The sequence below is a fragment of the Callithrix jacchus genome, chromosome 13, assembly GCF_049354715.1.
Source record: "Callithrix jacchus isolate 240 chromosome 13, calJac240_pri, whole genome shotgun sequence".
Taxonomy (NCBI): domain Eukaryota; kingdom Metazoa; phylum Chordata; class Mammalia; order Primates; family Cebidae; genus Callithrix; species Callithrix jacchus.
In genome coordinates, this window is record NC_133514.1 from 23376070 (window position 1) to 23398238 (window position 22169).

Consider the following 22169-nt stretch of genomic DNA (forward strand, 5'->3'; position numbering starts at 1 on the left):
CGTTTAGAGGCCGTGATTTCCAAGGTCATATAATACATGAGTTAAAAAAGATGTGTTGCTGCTGGGAAACAGAAAAATTGGTCCAACAAGTTTGCAGGAATAAACTATTCTGTAAATGGAAATTATTTCCCCTGATTTTCAAACTGCTGGAGGAGGCTTCGCTTCTTTTTTCACTGTATCTGCTGACATCTAGTGTTATGCTTAGTTGGTTGCAGGGGCATAGCTAGGAAATCTGCATTGGAGAGCTGGATCTTAAACACTCATCCGTGAAATGACATTGGGAGTATCAGCTTTTCGTTAACCAGTTTTCTCCACACTTGTCCACACTGGGTGAGAGGTACCATTGTTCTATTTGCCTTTCTCTGTTTTGTAAATAACATCTGACGACAGGATTTCGAGAACAGGGTGATATTGTGCCTTGATTCGTTTTGCTGATGAAGAATTCCCTTCTGAATATACTTCATACTTACTACATACTTTCCAGTGTTGATGATCTCAGGTAACGAATGTTATCCTTCTTTTTCCCACAGCCTCCCTCTGATGTATGTGGCCTTATTTATTCAAACTCATATTTGATTCAATCATCTCCTTGGTGAAAGAACGAGAAATTACTGAAACATAGAACTAGAAATAATTTAGGGCCGGGTGCGGTGGCTCATGCCTGTAATCCCAGCACTTTGGGAGGCCAAGGCGGGTGGATCACCTGAGGTTGGAAATTTGAGACCAGCTTGACCAACATGGAGAAACCCTGTGTCTACTAAAAATACAAAATTACACAGGCATGGTGGCACATGCCTATAATCCCAGCTACTCTGGACGCTAAGGCAAGAGAATCTCTTGAACCAGGAGGTGGAGGTTGCAGTGAGCCAAGATCGTGCCATTGCACTCCAGCCTGGGCAAAAAGAATGAAACTCCGTCTCAAAAAAAAAAGAATTTAGATTCATGGTGTCCAGTTCCTCTCATTAGTGGAAAAATCAAACTCTATAAAAATATTGTAAAGAGGTTTATCCTAAGCCAATGCATGACTGCAGCCCAGGGAAAACACAAACCCAAGAATCCTTGTGTAAGTGGTCCTGAACTGGTAGGGTTACATTTTACTTCTATGCATTTTGGGAGACAGGAGTTCCAGGCAAAGACATAAATCAGTACATAGAAGGGATATATTGATTCAGCCTGAAGCAGCAGGACAACTCAAACTGGGGGCTTAAAAGTCATCGGTGGATTTGAGGAATTCTTGATTGACAACCTGTTGAGAAAGTTGTCTAAAGACTTGAAATTAGTAGAAAGGAATGATTGGGTTCAGATAAGGTGGTTGTGAGGGGCAAGGCCTTGTTATGTAAGCCTCTTAGGTGGTAGTTGCCAGAGGGCATAGACTGGAAACATCTCTTTTCAAACCTTTAAAGGTGTCAGGTTCTAAGCTAATCTCTCCTAGATCCTAGACCATGGAAAGATCTAGAAAGGAAAGCCCTGGTTGCATTAATGGCAGTTCTCTATAGATGCAAATTTCCCCTGTAGAAGACAACTTTGCAGTGTCATTTCAAAATATGTCAAAGAAATATATTTTGGGGTAAAATATTTTTATTTCCTTCAGAGTTTGCCATCGTCATGTGACGTTACAGTAGAGTCAGTTTGGAAAGTAAGCCATATTATATCAGGTTAATAAAAACCCATTTAACAAAATTTTACAGCCAGTAGGGTGTAACTTGATTTTGGCTTTGCATGGGCTTAGTTCTTGTTTTTAATTTGGTATCTTATTGCCATACACAGTCTGTTTTGTCAGTGTTATTGCTAGAAGCATTTAGACCAGAGTAACTCCATCTTGAATAGGAGCTGGGTAAAATGAGGCTGAAACCTACTGGGTTGCATTCCCAGAAAGTGAAGGCATTCTACGTCACAGGATAACATAGGAGGTCAGCACATGATACTGGTCATAAGGACCTTGCTAATAAAACAGGATGCAGGAAAGAAGCTGGCCAAAACCCACAAAAACCAAGATGGTGATGAGAGCCACCTCTGGTCATCCCTACTGCTACACTCCCACGAGCACCATGACAGTTTACAAATGCCATGGCAACAATGGGAAATTACCCTATACGGTCTAGAAGGGGAGGAATGAATAATCCACCCCTTGTTTAGCATATCATCAAGAAATAACCATAAAAATGGACAACCAGCAGCCGCCAGGGCTGCTCTGTGTATGGAGTAGCCAGTCTTTTGTTCCTTTACTTTCCTAGTAATCTTGCTTTCACTTTATTGTGTGAATTCACCTCAAATTCTTTCTTGTGCGAGATCCAAGAACCCTCTCTTGGGTACAGGATTGGGAGCCCTTTCCAGTGACATTATGATCTTATTTTAACTTTAATGCTGGTCTTTCATGCCTCAACTCCAAAGATGAGGGGTATGACAAGGCATATCTGACCTCCCTTCCCATCAAGGCTAGGAATTCCATTTTGGGGGGTTTCTCTGAGGCTCCCTTGGCCAAGAAGGGGTCTGTTCAGGCAGCTGGGGGAACACAGGATTTTATTTGTGGTTTATACCCTGATCCTTCTTGCAGTGGTGGAGGCAGAGAATAAAAAAGTGTGGCTTTCTCAGTATTCATAGCTGATAAGACCAACCTCAGAATAAGAAATTTAAAACAGAAAAAAAGGAAGTTTTGGATCAGTTAGTCTGACTGATGAGAAAACCCAGACTTCAAAAATATAAGTGTCTTAGCCCAGCCCATTCAGCAGACTGGAAGCAAGACCCCGGCTCACATCTGTCTCTGCTGCACCACAGTGCCTCCTTCGCCACCCGAGAACACAAGAGTGGCAACAATCACCTTTCTTAATTCTGAAGATAAGACATAGGAGGACATTGGAATGGGCAAGTTGTGACATGCTAAAACCTGTATAATATTTTATGCTCCTGGGTTTTCATATCCTCAGGTGGCTTCCGGTTAATTATAATATCCTTCTCCCCTCTAGCAAGCTTTTAAATGTTATCAAGAAAAAACTTTGGTCAATTATCTCTCATAAGCCTTTTCCACTAACTTTTATGAGTTACATGTAGTAATTTTACTTCAACTAAAAAGAAAAGAAAGAAAAAATGAAACAAAAAAAGGCTGACACTACACTACTGTCTTCCTGAATATTTTTGTTTTTTCTTGTCTTTTGTACCAGATATGGAAGGCTGCCAAGAGTCACTGCTTGCTTTGGAAAAAAAAAAAAAGGTTCTCTCACCTCCTCTGTTTCTGGTTTATACATGGAAGCCTCTCTATAGCTGTGAGCTCTCACTTTGCCCTTTCATTTCCCTGGGCTTGAAAACTCAGAATTCATTAATCACTCCACTTGATCTGGTAACAGCTTTAAAAACAGAAGGCTAGGGAAATGGTTTTTCCAGAAAAATAAAAAGATTTCAATCCTAGCAGAGGATGGGAAGGGTTCGCTGGCTCAGGGAGAAGGGAAGGTATACAGCAGTATCACTAAGCAACAAGTCACTAGATGGCAGCTACTCTTTACTATTTAAAGAACCAGAGTGAATGGTTTCTAGTTTAGAAAATGGATTGTTGGCATTATAGTACCTAGCACTTGATGGGCAAGGACAAAAGCGAAGCTGCTTGTCAGTGTTATTATAATGTATCTACTATTCCTTTTCCTATCATCTGTGGCTCAGTACAACTTTATTTTCAGATGCTCTGATTATTTTAACATTTTTATTGACTGGTTATTTGCTTTTTTAACTCTGTAGAGGTTACTCATTTTCAAAGGATTAGGAGATTCGTTAATCAGTAAAACTGTTGGATATATTTTCTCTTTTAGGAGATTCTTGAAGATCTTGCCATATGTTTTTGAATGATGACTCTGAACTTTCACATGAGAGAAAGAGATTGTGCTATACTTTAAGAATACTGTGAGTCTCTATTGATATACTTCCTATGTTATGGCTCATTTATGTAAGCTGTGAGTATGCATTTATATGTTAAACATTAGGAGCAAATAGAAATGAATCAAACCTTTTTACTTAGTTATTTATAAACTATTTGGGCAGTCTCACCTTTTAACCAGCTCACTTTTCTGTCGGTTATAGTGAGTCAAACATAAAGGAACAAGGCACACAGACTACAGGGGGAAAAATAATAATTGGGAACTGGAGGACATCTTGGAGGATGGCATGTAAGATCATGTCTGTTTAAGAATGATTTCAGGGTGGCTCATGCCTATAATCCCAGCACTTAGGGAGGCTGAGGCAGGTAGATCACCTGAAGTCGGGAGATCAAGACCAGCCTGGCCAACAAGGTGAGACCCGTCTTTACTAAAAATACAAAAATTAGCTCAGCATGGTGGCACACGCCTGTAATCCCAGCTACTCAGGAGGCTGAGGCAGGAGAATCATTTGAATTCAGGAGGCAGAGGTTGCAGTGAGCCAAGATTGTGCCACCGAACTCCAGCCTGGGCAACAAGAGTGAAACTCTGTCTCAAAAAAAAATGATATAAATAGTGGTAGTGGTATCCTAAGATGTGACTGGACAACAGAGCACTGGGGCATATAGATAAGGGAAATTATAAATAAATTTCTAAAACAATAAGATAGAAAGTTGAAAATACTCTCTGTTCTCACTGGATCATAGATCTTAAGGGAAGGAAACAGATATGTCATTTTTAAGGACTTCAGACCTTATGTTTTATCATTTTAATTAATTAAAATATTTTCTAAAAATGAAAAATCAAAATGGTGCTTTGGCTGTTTGCATGTGGGCTTATGGGAATTATAAATAAATGAAATATGGTGCTGAAATGGCCATTTCTTTTTTTTTTTTTTTTTTTTTTTTTGCGGGGGGGAGGTTTTGGTTTTTTTTTGTTTTTTTTTTTTTTGAGACAGAGTTTCACTCTTGTTGCCCAGGCTGGAGGGCAATGGCATGATCTCGGCTCACTGTAACCTCTGCCTTCCAGGTTGAAGCGATTCTCCTGCCTCAGCCTCCGGAGTAGCTAGGATTACAGGGGCCTGCCACCACGCCCGGCTCATTTTTGTATTTTTAGTAGAGATGGGATTTCACCATGTTGGCCAGGCTGGTCTTGAACTCCTGACCTTAGGTGATCCACCCACCTTGGCCTTTCAAAGTGCTGAGATTACAGGCATAAGCCACCACACCCAGACCTCACTGCTCCATTCTTATCTTGAAACAATGTTCTCCCACTTGCACTCACCCCAAAACTCCCTCTCCCCATAAAAGATGCATATTTATATTGTTTTTATTACCATGAATTTTCTTTTATGTATATCTACCTAAATTACCTCTTTTTAACTCTTTACTCCTATCTCTCAGGCTAGGTAAAGTCTGCCATTTTGTAAAGACCTGTTGGGCCTGTTGGCATTTGTAGACAGAAATATCTCATGGTAGGGTGGGAGGCCTTGACCAGGGACAACTTGGCTGAGAGTTTCTGGTCCTATCTCTGGGGACTAGGGGAAGGACTAGGCTTACATTCGTGCTGAGCAACTCTTCATAACTCTGACTTATTCAAGTGACCTTTCAAGAACTGAAATGAAACCCCAGTTAGAGAAATTAAAAACTCCCTTTTCCATCTAAAAAAAGTAATGTGCATTCTGGAGACACTCGTTGCCTGGCAACAAAATGCATACTTCCTTCTCCTTCAGGGAACTGCCAAAAAAGATATAAATGCTAGGAAGAAAATTGGCCATAAAAGAGAGTCAATAAAATAAATCTGGTGATTCTTAGAGTAGGAGGAAAGCAGATTTACAAAATTTGCATGTTGTATGTTTCTGTGTGTGTGTGTGTGTGTGTGTGTGTGCCTTTCTGTGTGCCTGTGTGCACATGGATTGGGTAGATGGAAAGCATGAGATAGAAACACAACGGTCTACAGGATGAATTTATTTGTTTATTCATTGTGTTGTGGAATGAATGGAAATAGGCAGGTATAACAGGAGGATTCCTGCTTTAGAGAAGAGTAGTGTTAACCATCTGTATTAGTCCGTTCTCATCCTGCTAATAAAGACATGCCCAAGACTCGGAAATTTATAAAGGAAAGAGGTTTAATTGACTCAAAGATGAGGATGACTAGGGTGGCCTGAGAAAACTTATACTAATGGCAGAAGAGGAAGCAAACATGTCCTTCACATGGCGGCAGCAAGAAGCAGTGCCGAACACAATGGGGAAAGCCCCTTAGAAAACTTTCAGATCTCATGAGAACTCACTCACTATCACGAGAACAGCATCAGGGTAACCAACCCATGATTAAATTACCTCCCACTGGGTTCCTCCCACAACACTTGGGGATTATGCGAACTAAATTTCAAGATGAGATTTGGGTAGGGACACAGTCGCACCATATCACCATCACCCCAAACCACTAACTGTGCAATTAGTTGAGGGAATAAGAAAAAAAAAGAGAGTAACAATGATAGAAAAAAAAAATGACCCTTTTTATTTGTATTGTTTAACAAAGTAAAGCATGGAGAGGTTTACCTACTTGGAAAAAGTCAGATAACTGATAACTGGCACAGCTGGTTTACTGTCTCTCTTAAAGAATACTTTTAATGTTTCAACAGTCACATGCACACCCCTCCACCTCTCTACACCTCCTTTTTCACCTGAAGAAAACTAGATTCCCTTAATGGTATCTCATATACACTTTTTTCTTGTGGTAAATTATACATTACATACAATTTACCATTTTAACCGTTTTTAGGTCTACAGTTCAGTGGCACTAAGAACATTCGCATTGTTATGCAACCATCAACACTTTCCATCTCCAGAACTTTCTCATCTTCACAAAATGAAACTCTGTACCCATTGAATAACAGCTCCTCCCATTATTCCCAGCCCCCAGCCTCTGGCAACTACTATTCTATTGTCTGCCTCTATAAACCTGGCTACTCTAGGTACTTATACAAGCGGAATCATAAAATATTCTTCGTTTTGTGCTGGGTGTATTTCACTTAGCATAATGTCTTCACTATGCACCATATCTTAAAGGCTGCCAGGAGTCACTGTTTGCTTTATCCATGTCAGAGTTTCAAAGTTGATCCATGTCAGAATTTCCTTTCGTTTTATCTGTCTACCACATTTTGTTTATCCATTCACTCATCTGAGGACACTTGTTGTTTCCACCTCTTGGTTGTTGTGAATAGTGCTGTTATAAACATAGGTGTGACAGTATCACTTCAAAAATTTTGCTTTCAAGTCTTTTTTATTTATACACAGAAAGGGAATTGCTGAATCATATGGTAATTCTATAAAGATATCTATGTTTTAGGAACTGCAATACTGTTTTCCACAGTGACTTCACCATTTTCTATCCCCACCAATACTGCACAGGGTTCCACTTCTCTGAGTCCACGTGAACATCTGTTATTTTCTGGGGTTTGTTTTGTTTTGTTTTTTGAGATGGAGTCTCGCTCTGTGGCCCAGGTTGGAATGCAATGGCACTATCTTGGCTCACTGCAACCTTTATCTCCTGGGTTCAAGCGAGTCTCCTGCCTCAGCCTCCCAAGAAGCTGGGATTACAGGCACTCCTGCCACCATATCTGGATAATTTTTGTATTTTTAGTAGAGACAGGGTATCACTGTGTTGGCCAGGCTGGTCTCAAACTCCTGACCTCAGGCGATCAGCCCACCTCAACCTCCCAAAGTGCTGGGATTACAGGCATGAGCCACCATGCCCAGCCTATTTCCTATTTTTGATAGTATAGTAGCTATCCTAATGAGTATGAGGTTTTATCTTTTTGTGGTTTTGATTTGCATTTCCCTGATGATTAGTGATGCTTAGCATATTTTCATGTGCTTGTTGACAATCTGTATATCATCTGCAGAAATAACTGTTGAAATCCATTGCTCATTTTTGAATTAGGTTATTTTGTAGTGTTGCTTTTAGGAGTTCTCTAAATGATGGGGACAGGAGGATAGAAATTCTGGGAGGGCAGATCTGGGTGAGAGCCTCACCCTCAAGCCTGAAACTGAAGCACAAAGTGAGAACTTACATCCCCAGTTTCCTGCTTGAATGGTACCTTTTCCAGCACCAAGCATGGCCTGCCCTGCCCATAAAAACCCAGGCCCAGCCAGCAGAGAGAAGAGAAGCATGATAGTCTCTAATGAATCTGTATTTCTGTGGTCTCAGTTGTTCTGTCTCCTTATTTGTTTATGATTTTACTTATCTGAGTCCTTCTCTGTTTTTCTTAGTCTAGGTCAAGATTCATCTATTTTATTTATCTTTTTAAAAAGCCAACTTTTCCGTTTTCTTTTTTTCAGATTTTTAAATATTTTTGTCTCAATTTCAGTTGTTTCTGCTCTGATCTTTATTATTTCTTTCTACTAATTTTGGGTTTGGTTTTAGCTTGCATTTCTAGCTACTTTAGGTGTATTGTTCAGTTGTTTATTTGAAATCTTTCTACTTTTCAGTGTAGGAGTTTATTGCTATAAACGCCTCTCTTAGCGCTGTTTTTGCAATAGCCCATAAATTTCGGTATGCAGTGCTTCCATTTTTATTTCTATATAGAAATTTTCCATTTTCTTCTTGATTTCTTCATGGATTCATTCATCATTCAGGAGATGTTTAATTTCCATGTATTTGTGTAGTTTACAAGATTCTTCTTTTTATGGATTTCTGGTTTTATTCGATTTTTTAAAATGTGTTGAGACTTGTTTTGTGGCCCTATATGTGGTCTATTCTGAAGAATGTCCCATGTGCTGATGAGAGGAGCATTGGTATTCCAGCGTTGAGTGTATAGGTATTTAGAATTGTTATATCCTCTTGCTGAATTGACCTGTTTAACATTAGATAGTGACCTTCTTTGTGGTTTTGTGTTTTTTCCACAGTCTGTGACTTGCAGTGTTTTATTTGATATAACTTTAGCTACTCCTGCTTTTTATTTGGTTTCTCTTTGCATGGAATATGTTTTTCCGATTTTCCCTTTCAGTCTGTTTATGTCATCGGTGAAGTGGTTTTCCTTTAGGCAGAATATAGTTGGGTCATGTTTTTTCATCCAGTCAGTCATTCTGTGTTTATTTTGCATTTCAATAGGTTTTTGAGGAACAGATGATATTTGGTTACATGAATATGTTCTCTAGTGGTGATTTCTGATATTTTGGTGCATCTGTTATCCAAGCAGTGTACGCTGTACCCGATGTGTAGTCTTTTATCCCTCACTACCCCACACCCTTTCCCTCTGAGACCCCAAAGTCCAATATATCATTCGTATGCCTTTGTGTCCTCATAGTTTAGCTCCCACATATGAATGAGAACATATGATGGTTTTCCATTCCTGAGTTTCTTCATTTAGAATAATAGTCTACTGCGAATGCCATTATTTGGTTCCTTTTTATGGCATAGCAGTATTCCATGGTATATATAAACCATATTTTTTTAATTCACTTGTTCATTGGTGGACATGGGCTGTTTCCATATTTTTGCAATTGCAAATTGTGTTGCTATAACCATGTGTGTGCACATACTGTTTTCATATAATGATTTTTTTTCCTCTGGGTAGATTCCTAGCACTTGGATTGCTGGATCAAATGGTAAATCTATTTCTAGTTCTTTAAAAATCCTCACACTGTTTTCCATAGTGGTTGTACTACTTTACATTCCCACAATGTAAATTTAAAAAACAGTGTAAAAGTATTACCTTTTCACCACATCCATGCCAGGATCTATTATTTTTTTATTTTCTTATTATGGCCATTCTTGCAAGAGTGAGGTGGTATTGGATTGTGGTTTTGATTTGCATTTTCCTGATCATTAGTGATGTTGAACATTCTTTCATATGCTTTTGTTGGTCATTTGTATAATTTCTTGTGAGAATTGTCTATCCATGTCCTTAGCCCACTTTTTGTTATTTTCTTGCTGATTTGTTTGAGTTCTTGTTGATTCTGGATATTAGTTCTTGGTCAGATGCATAGATTGTGAGGATTTTCTCCCACTCTGTGGGTTGTCTGTTAACTCTGCTGATTATTCCTTTTGCTGTGCAGAAGCTTTCTAGTTTAATTACCTTTTATTATTATCGATGGATAAAAACCTACTGCTGACATTTTGTTGTTTGTTTTCTAGTTGTTTTATAATTCCTCTCTTCTATTCTTCCCTTCTTCCTTGTGGTTAAATGATATTCTATGGTGATATGTTTCAATTCTTTGCTTTTTATTTTTAGTGTATCTATCATATGTTCTTACTTTGTAGTTACCATGAGCTATAACAAGTTTTTTTTATATAAGTTATTTTAAACAGATGATAATTTATCATAAAGCAATGAATAGAAACAAAAGAAAAACTAAAAAAAAGAACTCTGACTTAACCCATACACACACATTTTGCCTTTTTGTGTGTCAATATGCGTATTTTTATATTGACTATCTTGTAATAGTTCACTGTAGCTATTTAGTTTTTAACAGATTTGTCTTTTAGTCATCAGAATACAGTAATTCTTGAATTATATGCCACAATTACAGTATTAGAGTATTCTGTTTTGTAGCTTTTTGAGATGGAGTCTTACTCTGTCACTGAGGCTGGAGTTTAGTGGCACAATCTCAGGTCACTGCAACCTCTGCCACCTGGGATTCAGGTGATTCTCCTGCCTTAGCATCCCAAGTAGCTGGGGTTATAGGCACCTGTCACCTCACATGGCTAACTTTTGAATTTTTAGTAGAGAGAAGGGTTCACCATGTTGGCCAGGCTGGTCTGGAACTCCTGACTTCAGGTGATCCACCCACCTCAGCCTCCCAAAGTGCTGGGGTTACAGGTATAAGCTACCATGCCCAGCCAATAAGTTATTTTAAACAGATGATAATTTATCATAAAGCAATGAATAGAAGCAAAAGAAAAACTTAAAAAAAGAACTCTGACTGAACCCATACACACACATTTTGCCTTTTTGTGTGTCAATATGCGTATTTTTATATTGACTATCTTGTAATAGGTCACTGTAGCTATTTAGTTTTTGACAGATTTGTCTTCTAGTCATCAGAATACAGTAATTCTTGAATTATATGCCACAATTACAGTATTAGAGCATTCCATTTGTCTGTGTACTTACTTTTACCAATGCATTTTATACCTTCAATTGTTTTCTTATTACACATTACTGGTACTTTTTTCTTTCAGATTGACAAACTCCCTTCAGTATTTCTTGTAAAACATGTCTGGTGGTGATGAATTCCTTAGTTTTGGTTTATCTGTGCAAGACTTATCTCTCCTTGATATTTAAATGATATCTCAGTTGACAGGTATTCCCTCACTCCCTTCATCATTTTGAATATATTATCTCACTCCCTCCTGACCTCTATGGTTCCTGTTGAAAAGTCTGTTTCCAGATGAATTGGAGTCCTGTTTCTCTTGCTGCTTTTTTTTTTAATACATTTTATTGCGCTTTAGGTTCTGGGGTACATGTGCAGAACATGCAGGATTGTTGCATCGGTACCCACATAGCAATGTGGTTTACTGCCTCCATCCCCATCACGTATATCTGGCATTTCTCCCCCATGTTATCCCTCCCCAACTCCCTATCTGCTGCTGTCCCTCCTCTAGTCTCCCCCACCAGCAGACCCTAGTGTTTGATGCTCCCCTCCCTGTGTCCATGTGTTCTCATTGTTCAACACCCATCTATGAGTAAGAACATGTGGTGTTTGATTTTCTGTTCTTGGGTCAGTTTGCTGAGAATAATGGTTTCCAGATTCATCCATGTCCCTACAAAGGACATGAACTCATTGTTTTTTATGGCTGCATAGTATTCCATGGTGTATATGTGCCTCATTTTCCTTGTCCAGTCTATCGTTGATGGGCATTTGGGTTGGTTCCATTCTTTGCTATTGTAAACAGTGCCGCAATGAACATACGTGTGCATGTGTCTTTGTAATAGCATGATTTATAATCCTTTGGGTATATACCCAGTAATGGGATTGCTGGGTCAAATGGAATTTCTATTTCTAGGTCCTTGAGGAATCAGCACACTGTCTTCCACAATGGTTGAACTAATTTACACTCCCACCAACAGTATAAAGTGTCCCTATTTCTCCACATCCTCTCCAGCATCTGTTGTCTCCAGATTTTTTAATGATCGCCATTCTAACTGGCATGAGATGGTATCTCAATGTGTTTTGGATTTGCATTTCTCTAATGACCAGTGATGATGAGCATTTTTTCATATGTTTGGTGGCACATACCTGTAGTCCCAGCCACTCCAGAGGCTGAAGCAGGAGAATACCTTGAACCTGGGAGATGGAGGTTGTGGTGAGCCAAGATTGTGCCACTGTACTCCAGGCTGGGCAACAGAGTGAGACTTAATCTCGAAAACAAAAAGAATTCCCTGTGTTCCCAAGTAAATATTCTCACTCTCTTCCCTTTTGTTTTCCACATGGAACGGGGTTGGACTATTTGGAGTTGGGGAAGGGGTGATGCAAACACTCATGGCTACCATAGCTGACACTGTGCTAGGTCAGACTTGAAGTGCACAGCCTCCCAGACCAGTGCGGTACCTGGGCATACCCAAGGTCTACAGCTGCTACTGCCTGACTCCCACTGATGTTTATTCAACACCCAAGGTCACTTTACGCAGAAGGTGGTGATGCTTTCCAGGACTTGGTTTTGGAACACTAAGACTGCAGATTCCCTTCTGGGTCTAGAAGCAGCATCCAGAAGCAATGGCCTGGAATCAGGAGCTGTGCGATTCTGCCCAGTGCTTTGTTTTACGATGACTGAGCTAGTACCCAGTTGCAAGACAATATTCCCTGTACTCTTTTCTCTCATTTCCCAAGTAGAAGGAATCTCTTTCCACGCTGCTCTGCCTAGTCAGGAGAAGGAATTCATCACCACCAGACATATTTTACAAGAAATACTGAAGGGAGTTTGTCAATCTGAAAGAAAAAAATACCAGCAATGTGCAATAAGAAAACAATTGAAGGTATAAAATGCATTGGTAAAAGTAAGTACACAGGCAATCCCGTGGCTCCCATACCCAGTGTGATGCTGGGTCACACCCCAAGCCTACAGCCTTTGAGACCGGTGTCAGAGTTTGCCCAAGGACAACAGTGCTATGGCCTTGCTGCTACTGATATTTATTCAGGCCTTGAGGCCACTTCAGCTAGCTGGTGGTAAAGGAAGTTGGAACTTGAGTACCATCTGTTGGAGCAATGGATTACTCTTTGGCCCAGGACTGGTCTAATTTCTTACTTTGTGGGCACTGGTAAAATGCTACCCAATTCTGTTTTCCACTGTGATGGCGTAGCACTCTGTGGCACTTCTCTCTCTCTCTCTCTCTCTCTCTCTTCCCCTCCCCCTCCACCCCCGAACATACAGATTCCCTCTCCAGGCTGCACTGCCTGGCTCAGGAGGAGGGTAATGCAGGCAATATGAAACTGTCCATTCTACACTCTTTAATGTTTCTTTTCTTGCTATGATGCAAAAACCTTATGAAGGTGTATTATTATATGGGTAGTTGTTTAATTTGATGTTCCTGTGGGAGTGGGGGTAGGGAGGGTAATTGCTCAAGGGTTCCATTAGACCATTTTGCTCTACCTCTCTCTGAAGAGCATATTTGTGACTGTTAACTAATGGACTGAGAGAAAAACAATGGTATATTCCATCATGTCAGTGGCTCTGGACGTTTTCTGGATTACAAATCACTTTGAAAAGTAATTACACATGCACATATGCTCTTGAAAGTGCCTGCTTATATATGCATACATAAACACCCCCACACACAGGAAAACACACATCATTTTAGGGTTTTTTTTTTAACTTGGCCAATGTCTATTGGCAAGCCTCTGTCCTGATGCACAACATAAAATGCTTTGTGAATTCCATGAGTTGCTTTCTGGTCTCATCTCTTCCTTTGCATTTCTTTACTCCTCACAGAGAGGCCTCCATTTAACAGCCATAATTTTTTATGCAGTCAAATATAAGCTGGGCTCCAGGCAAAAAGTAAATGAAAGCACAAACTGTCTACTAGGCAAATATATAGACCACATTCATTCAGTGGTGGCTCTGATTAATTTGTAACCTAAGCAGTTGGTGTAAATACAGAGAGAGTGGCTGTAGTTTCCAGAACAGAAATAAAATCTACATACTGATGTAGTAGGGAATCTAGATGCATAATGAGTTGGAGAAAGTTGGGACTGAAAGGCACGGCAGTGCTCTATTGCCTCACACCCCCAACTTTATAAACTAAGATCCAAACAAGCAGAGTGACTCACTTATGGTGAAATAGCTAGTTGGTGGCAGAGTGAGGACTAGGATCTGTTCTGCTGGTTACTAATTGAGAGATTTAATACATAAACCATCAGGTATGTACCTAATCTTCTGACATACATAATGGTTTATGAAAAACACAAGATGTCATATGCATGTATAAAGATTTAATTTTCTTTAAAGATACAGATCACTATTTTAATTTGCATTTAATGGGGATTCACTATATTTAGAGTTATGCAGAGTGTTATCCTACAGTTATAAGGGAGATTTAAAAAAAAGTAAGTCACAGTAATAGCATAGGATGCTGTCACATGTCTAACAAAAGTAATATCACTGTGGTTGTCCCTTGCACAATGCAGAGATTAGGGGCACCAAACCCCCAAGCAATCGAGACTCTGTATATAACTTTTGACTCTACAACAATGTAGCTATTAATAGGTTACTGTTAGTCATAAGCCTTACCAATAACATAAACAGTTGATTAACATATATTTTACGTATGTATTGTATACTGTATTTTTACAATAAAATAAGCTAGAGAAAAGAAAATATTATTTCAAACACCATGAAAAAGAGAAAATATATCAACTGTTCATTAAGTGAAGTGGACTGTTATAAAGGTCTTCATCCTTGCCATCTTCATATTGAGTAGGCTGGGTAGGAAGAGAAAGAACAGAGATGGGTCTTGCTGTCTAGGGGTGGCAGAGGCAGAAGAACATCCACGTGTAAGTGTGCCCGTGCAGTTTAGGCCCACATTCAATATATTTCATATATTCATGTTTAGAGTGTACAATAAACAAGTTCTGAACAATGTTTGATCGAAGTAACACTATTCTTATTCAGTCACCCAACCAGCACTACTACAAGTACATTTATGTACAATGTAGACCACAGAAATTACACTATACTGATTTATTGAGCCACATAAGAATGTTACAAATGTCATTTATGTGTTTGTATTTCTTGTGTATAATATGGCGCAGAGAGAGCAGTACATGTGGTTTCATGAAAATAACATTGATTCATTATACAATCATCTCTTAATAAAGCACAATTTCCGTGTGTCTCTTTACAGAGATTACACAATATTGTTCAGAATGCTGCAAAAATTGTTTCATAGATATGACAGTATATTGATTCATTCACACAACTAGCACTCTTAGGCCAAGGCAGGTGGATCACGAGGTGAAGAGATCAAGACCATCCTGTTCAACATGGTGAAACCCCGTCTCTACTAAAAAAAATACAAAAACTTAGCTGGGCATGGTGGTGTGTGCCTGTAATCCCAGCTACTTGGGAGGCTGAGGCAGGAGAATTGCCTGAACTCAGGAGGCGGAGGTTGTGGTGAGCCGAGATCGTGCCATTGCACTCCAGCCTGGGCAATAAGAACGAAACTCCGTCTCAAAAAAAAAAAAGAAAGAAACATCTTTTACCCATAAAATTTTATGAAGTGTATAAGATTCACCAGTACAATGAGTTTTACAGAAAAGACATTATGCTCATTAATGCATACAAATAGCAGTCCTAGTAAAACATCTTTTACACGTGTATCTTAAAGACTGCATACCATGCAGCATCGAGTGCTGAACTCAGTGCTTCATAGAAATAAAACTGATTTATCCACACAAGTTGACCTGTTAGAAATTCCTTTATACATGTGTCTTTAGAGAGTATAAAACATCCAGCACAGAGAGCAGAACAAAGTGCTTCATTAAATAACATGGAACTGATTTATTTATTCAATTGGCACTTTTAGAAACACATTTACACATCTCCTCAAAAAGTGTATGATGGGGCCGGGCATGATGGCTCATACCTTTAATCCCAGCACTTTGGGAGGCCGAGGCAGGTGGATCACCTGAGATCAGGAGTTCGAGACCAGCCTGGCCAACATGGTGAAACCCTGTCTCAACTAAAACAATAAAAATAATTAAATATATTAGCCAGGCATGGAAGCGGGTGCCTATAATCTAAGCTACTCGGGAGACTGAGGCAGGAAAATCACTTGAATCTGGGAGGCAGAAGTTGCAGTGAGCCAAAAAAATCTCACCACTGCACTCCAGCCTGGGCCACAGAGCTGGACTCAATCTCAAAAAAAAAAGGTGTGTAATGGGCAGAAGAGTGCTGGATAAATAATTCAATGAAATAAAATGCTACTGATTCAGTTACATAACTATATTTCATATGGTTTGGATATTTGTCCCCTCCAAATCTCATGTTGAAATGTGATCCCCAGTGTTAGAGGTGGGGCCTGATGGGGGGGTGTCTGGGTCATGTGGACAAATCCCTTAAGGATGGGTTGGTGCTATCCTCATGATAAATGAGTAAGTTCTTGTGTTGAGTTCACATGGGATCTGGTTATTTAAAAGTGCCTGGCCCCTTTTCCCTCTCTCTCCTGCTCACGCCCTCACCGTGGGATGTGCTGCTACCCCCTCACCTCTGGTGATGACTGTAAGCTTCCTGAGGCCCGTCACGAGAAGCTGAATAGGTGTTAGCACCATGCTTGTATAGTCTGCAGAACCACAACCCAATTAAACCTCTTTGCCTGGCCAACATGATGAAACCCCATCTCCACTAAAAAATACAAAAATTGGCTGGGCATGGTGGCACATGCCTATAATCCCAACTGCTTAGGAGGCTGAGGCAGGAGAATCGCTGGAACTCAGGAGGCAGAGTTTGCAGTGAGCAGAGCCACTGAACTCCAGCCTGGGCGACAGAACAAGACTCCAACTCAAAAACAACAACAAACCCTCTTTGCTTTATAAATTACCCCACCTCAGGTATTTTTTTTATAATATTGCCAAAATGGCCTAGCATAGTACTCTTCAAAATACTTTTACACATGTATCTGTTGAGAATGTATAGCATGCAGCAGAGTACTGAACACAGTGCTTCACAGTAATAAATACCACTATACTAAGTCATTCCTACCACTGCCACTCTAAGTATCTTTCATACATGTGCCCTAGAATATATAACATAAAGCACAGACTTTTTTTTTTTTTTGAGACAGTCTTACTCTGTCACCCAGGCTGGAGTGCAGTGGCATGGTCTTGGCTCACTGTAACCTCCACCTCTGGAGTTCAAGCAATTCTCTGCCTCAGTCTCTCAAGTAGCTGGAATTACAGGTGCCCACTCCTGGACTTGGCTAATTTTTGTATTTCTAGTAGAGACAAAGTTTCACCATCTTGGCCAGGCTGGTCTTGAACTCCTGACCTCGTAATCGGTTCACCTCAGCCTCCCAAAGTGCTGAGATTATAGATGTGAGCCACTGCACCCAGCTGAAGCACAGATTATTAAACATAGTATTTCAGATGTAAAATGGCTCTGATTTTCTTAAAATGAGTACTTTAGAAAATAACTTAACACATAATTCTTTAAAGTATGTAAACAAATTATAGTATCTGATTCATTCAGGTAAGTAGAAATCTTAGAAACATCTTTTAAACACATTTGTTTAGAGAATGTATAACATGTAGCACAGAGTTTCCCAGACATTTCACGGTAACGATAAATTCATACAACTAGCACTCAGAAATACCATCATACTTGTGTCTTTTGTTCTTTTAAAAACAAGCTTCGCTCTGTCATCCAGGCTGGAGTACAGTGGTATGATCTCAGCTCACTGCAGCCTCCACCTCCCGGGGTCAGACCATCCTCCCACCTCAGCCTCCTGAATTGCGGGGACTGTAGGTGTGTACCACCATATCTGGCTAAATTTTGTATTTTTTTGTAGAGACAGTTTCACCATGTTGCCAGGCTGGTCTCAAACTCCTGGACTCATCCACCAACCTCAGTCTCCCAAAGTGCTGAGATTACAGGTATGAACATGTGTCTTTACACACTATTTAGCCCAGACTACAGAACAGAGTATGTCACATCAAAACACTTGATTCATGTTTCGTCCAGACAGCAAGCATTCTCATAAACATGACTTACATGTGTCTCTTTACAGTGCATAACAGGCACAACAGATGGGAAAGATAAGGTTTTATGTGCTCAATTGTACACCCCACAAAATTCATATGAAGTCCCAAACCCCAGAAGGTCAGGACATGACCATATTTACATATAACCCTATGGCCAGGTGTGGTGGCTTATGCCTGTAATCCCAGCACTTTGGGAGACCAAGGTCAAAGGATCACCTGAGGTCAGGAGTGCGAGACCAGCGCGACCAACATGGTGAAACCCCGCCTCTACTAAAAATACAGAAATCAGCTGATTTTTGTATTTTTAGTAGAGATGGGTGGCACATGCCTGTAATCCTAGATACTCAAGAGGCTGAGGCAGGAGAATTGCATGAACCCAGGAGGCAGAGGTTGCAGTGAGCCAAGATGGTGCCACTGCACTCCAGCCTAGGCAACAGAGTAAGACTCTGACTCAAAGATAAAACAAAAAAGAAAATGATATAACCATATTTAGAAATAAGTTTGTAAACAGATGATTAAGTGAAAAAGAGGCAGCCAGGCACATGCTTGTGGTCCCAGCTACTTGGGCCATTGAGGTAGGAAGGTTGCTGGAGCCCATGAGGTTGAGGCACTGTGAGCCATGATCTCACCAGTGCACTCTATCTTGGGTGGCAGAGCAGGACCTTATTAAAAAAAAAAAAAAAAAAAGGAGGTCATTAGGATGGAGCTCTAATCCAACAGGACAGGTATCCTTATGAGAACAGAAAGAGGCTGGGCACAGTGGCTCACACCTGTAATTTCAGCACTTTGGGAGGCTGAGGTGGGAGGTAAGGAATTTGAGACCAGCCTGGTCTACATGGAAAAACCCCATCTCTACTAAAAATACAAAAATTAGCTGGGTGTGATGGTACACACCTATAATTCCACCTACTTGGGAGGCTGAGACAGGAGAATCACTTGAACATGGGAGGCAGAGGTTGCAATGAACAGAGATCGCACCATTGCACTCCAGCCTGGGCAACAAGAGTGGAACTTCATCTCAAAAAAAAAAAAGACCCCAGGAGTGAACATGTACAGAAAAGGAGTCACGTGGGGACAGATTGATAAAGTGGCCATCTGCAAGCAGAGAAAAGAGGACTCAGAAACCAAATATGCCAACACCTTGATCTTAGACTTCCAGGCTCCAGAACTGTGAAAAATGAACTTCAGCTGTTTAAGTCTCCCAGTGTATGGTGTTTCATTGAAGTGACCCCAGAAAACTAGTGCTGATTTTGTTACTGGAGGCAGAGTGTGTCTGTAACAAGGTTCTAAAAATGTGGAAGTAGATTTGAAACTGGGTAATGGGTAGCGGTTAGAAGAGTTTTGAGGTACAAAACATAGATTATCTTGAAGAGATTGTTGGTAGAAATACAGATGGTAAAAACCATTCTGATGAGATCTCAAGTGGAAAACATTAGTATCTTGCTGGAGAATAAAGGCCATCCTTGTTATATCAAGTGGTAAAGGCTTGGTTGAATTGTGTTCTAGCATTTTGTGGAAAGTAGAATTTGTGATAAAGTTGGATATTTAGCTGACTTAGGAGATATCTGAGCAAAGTATTAAAAGTGTGGCTTGGTTTCTCCTTATTGGCTTATAATAAAATGAAAAAATAGATTAATTGAAGATATTGTTAAACAAAAAGGAACTAGAACTTGAAGACTTGGAATATTATCAGACTATTCATATTTTTTAAAAAATAAAGTGATTTCTGGAAAAAACACCAAGAATGTGGCTGGAAAATCCCCCAATAATGAGATTATGAGTGTGACTCATAGATCTACTTAGAGATCGCAGCAGAAGCCAAGAAGAGGGATGGGACTATACCAGTAAATACACTGACAGCTTGGACCAAAGAGGACAGAGATGGTACACAATGAAAGAAGAATGTCAGACTTCTGGGATTGTACAGGAGGGAACACTAGAGTTGTGAACATGTGTCATCCTTCAATTAAAGAAAGAAATTACTCTGAAAGTGTCTCAGAGATTGGCAGGGCTTCAACTAACACCACAAGCAAAAAGAGCACAGTCACCTCCTTGAGTTTAGCAGCTTAGGTCACCACCATCTAGGTCCTTAGGTCAGGGCTGTCACTCAGTCTTTGGGGTTGGGGGTGTTGCCTTGGGCTCTCCTGGGAGTGTTGCCACCCAGGGCTGTTGAGATTCACTCGGTGTGGCTGGCAAAGTATTATGGAAACTATTAGGGAAAGCTATAGATTCTAGTCTCAATTTTTTTGGAAGGCTGAAAGGTTTTATTGGGACAGGTTGAGAGTAGTTGGTCCATTATATTAGGGACGAGATAAGGATGATAAAAGGCTTTCCCTTACCCCACGTTCCTTTGTCTCTACTCTGTTTACTCATGTAAACGTTGTGCTGGATGGTCCTCTCAGGGGAGATCAAAGGGGAATTACCCATTAATAGTGTTTACTCTGGACTGCAACCTAAAGCTTTTATCATTCATAAAACCACTCTTTTAATCATGTTAGTTATACACAAACCTGTTGATTTAAAACTTCTGTTATGAATGAATGTGTGGATGTATAGGGAGTCTCAGATGATAGGCTGCAGTTACCCTCTGAAAGCAGCCAATGACCATCCCTAGCCCACTTGAATCACTTTAATGATGTGAGAGTGCACTTAGTCATTCGTCTTTTTGTCAAGGCCTGCAGGCCAGACCTCTGGAGGTGGTGGGCTCATCACAGGGCAATGGGAGCAGGGTTGCTGCCCAGTGTCACAGAGGCAAAGCTTTTTCCCCATTGGGCTAGAAAGGTGATACTGCAACCACAGTGTGCTCAGAAGAAGACATGAGATCAAACCAAAGATAATTATTCTTGAGCCTTAAAACCTAATGACATTTTTCTGATATGTGTTGGAGTTGCTTGAGACTCATTACCTCTCTCTTCCTTCCAATTTCTGCCTCTTGTAATGGGAATGTCTATTCCATTACAGGAAGTCCCTGTCCCAGCACTGTATTTTGGAAGCAGATAACTTGCTTGATTTCATAGGTTTAAACCTGGAAGGGAATTTCTCCTCAGGAGACATCATCCACACTAGATTTAGATATTCTGAATGAGTCTCACCCATACTAGATTTAGATATTCTGAAAAGATTTTGGACTTAGAATTGATATTGAAATGGGCTGATACTTTGGGTTTTGAAATGAGGTAAATTTACTTTGCATGTGATAAGGCCATAAATTTGGGGACCCAGTGGGTAGAATGTTATGGAATAAAATGTGTATGTTGAGATCCCAAACCCCAGTACCTCAGGGTGTAACTGAATTCAAAGATAAGGTCTTTAAAGAGGTGAATAAGTTAAAATGATGCCATACAGTGGAAGCCTAATCCAATTGGTGTCTTTATAGAAGAAGAGATACCTGGTGGCACCTGCATAGAGGAAGGGCAACATGAGGACACAGTGAAAAGACAGCCATCTGCAACCCCATAAGAGAAGACTCAGGAGAAATCAGACCTGCCAACACTTGAACCTCCAGCCTCCTGACCTGTGAGGATATTAATTTCTCTTGTGTAAGTCTCCCAGTAAATTATATTTTATTCTGTCAGCCCTAGAAAACTAATCCATGGTGTTTTGCAGAAATAATATTATCCTCAATAGTTTAAGCAAACATCGTTTTTAGAAACATGCTTATACATATGTCTTTAAAGTGTGTGTGACATGTGGCAGAGTGCTGAACACAGTGTTTCACATATGTAACTATCTTGATTCTTTCATGCAGTCAGCACCTTCAGAAACCTTTTTTTACAAGAATGTATAAATGCAGCACAGACTAGGAAATCCAGTGTTGGGCAGAAAAAAAAACAGGATTCTGATTCACTCAGGGAAAAAGAACTCTTAGAATTGTCGTTCACACTTATGTCTATTGAGAGAATATAATGTGCAGCACAGACTGCTGAACAAAGTGCTTCACAGATTGTCCTGATTCATTAATGCAAATAGAACACTTTGAAATATTTTAAATGTCTTCATAGATATTGGATAACCTATGGTACAGACTGCTGAACAAAGCATTTCACTAAAAACACGATTTTGATTCATT

At 40.0% G+C, this 22169-nt stretch overlaps 1 pseudogene across 1 annotated transcript in view; it reads left to right on the forward strand.

Annotated features, from left to right (window-relative positions):
* LOC100411226 (leucine-rich repeat-containing protein 37A pseudogene) overlaps window positions 1-22169 on the forward strand; it is a 72974-nt pseudogene that overhangs the window by 22801 nt on the left and 28004 nt on the right. The window contains exon 3 of the transcript XR_013525263.1: window positions 21477-21639. The product of XR_013525263.1 is annotated as a leucine-rich repeat-containing protein 37A pseudogene (transcript). The remainder of the gene's footprint in view (window positions 1-21476; window positions 21640-22169) is intronic.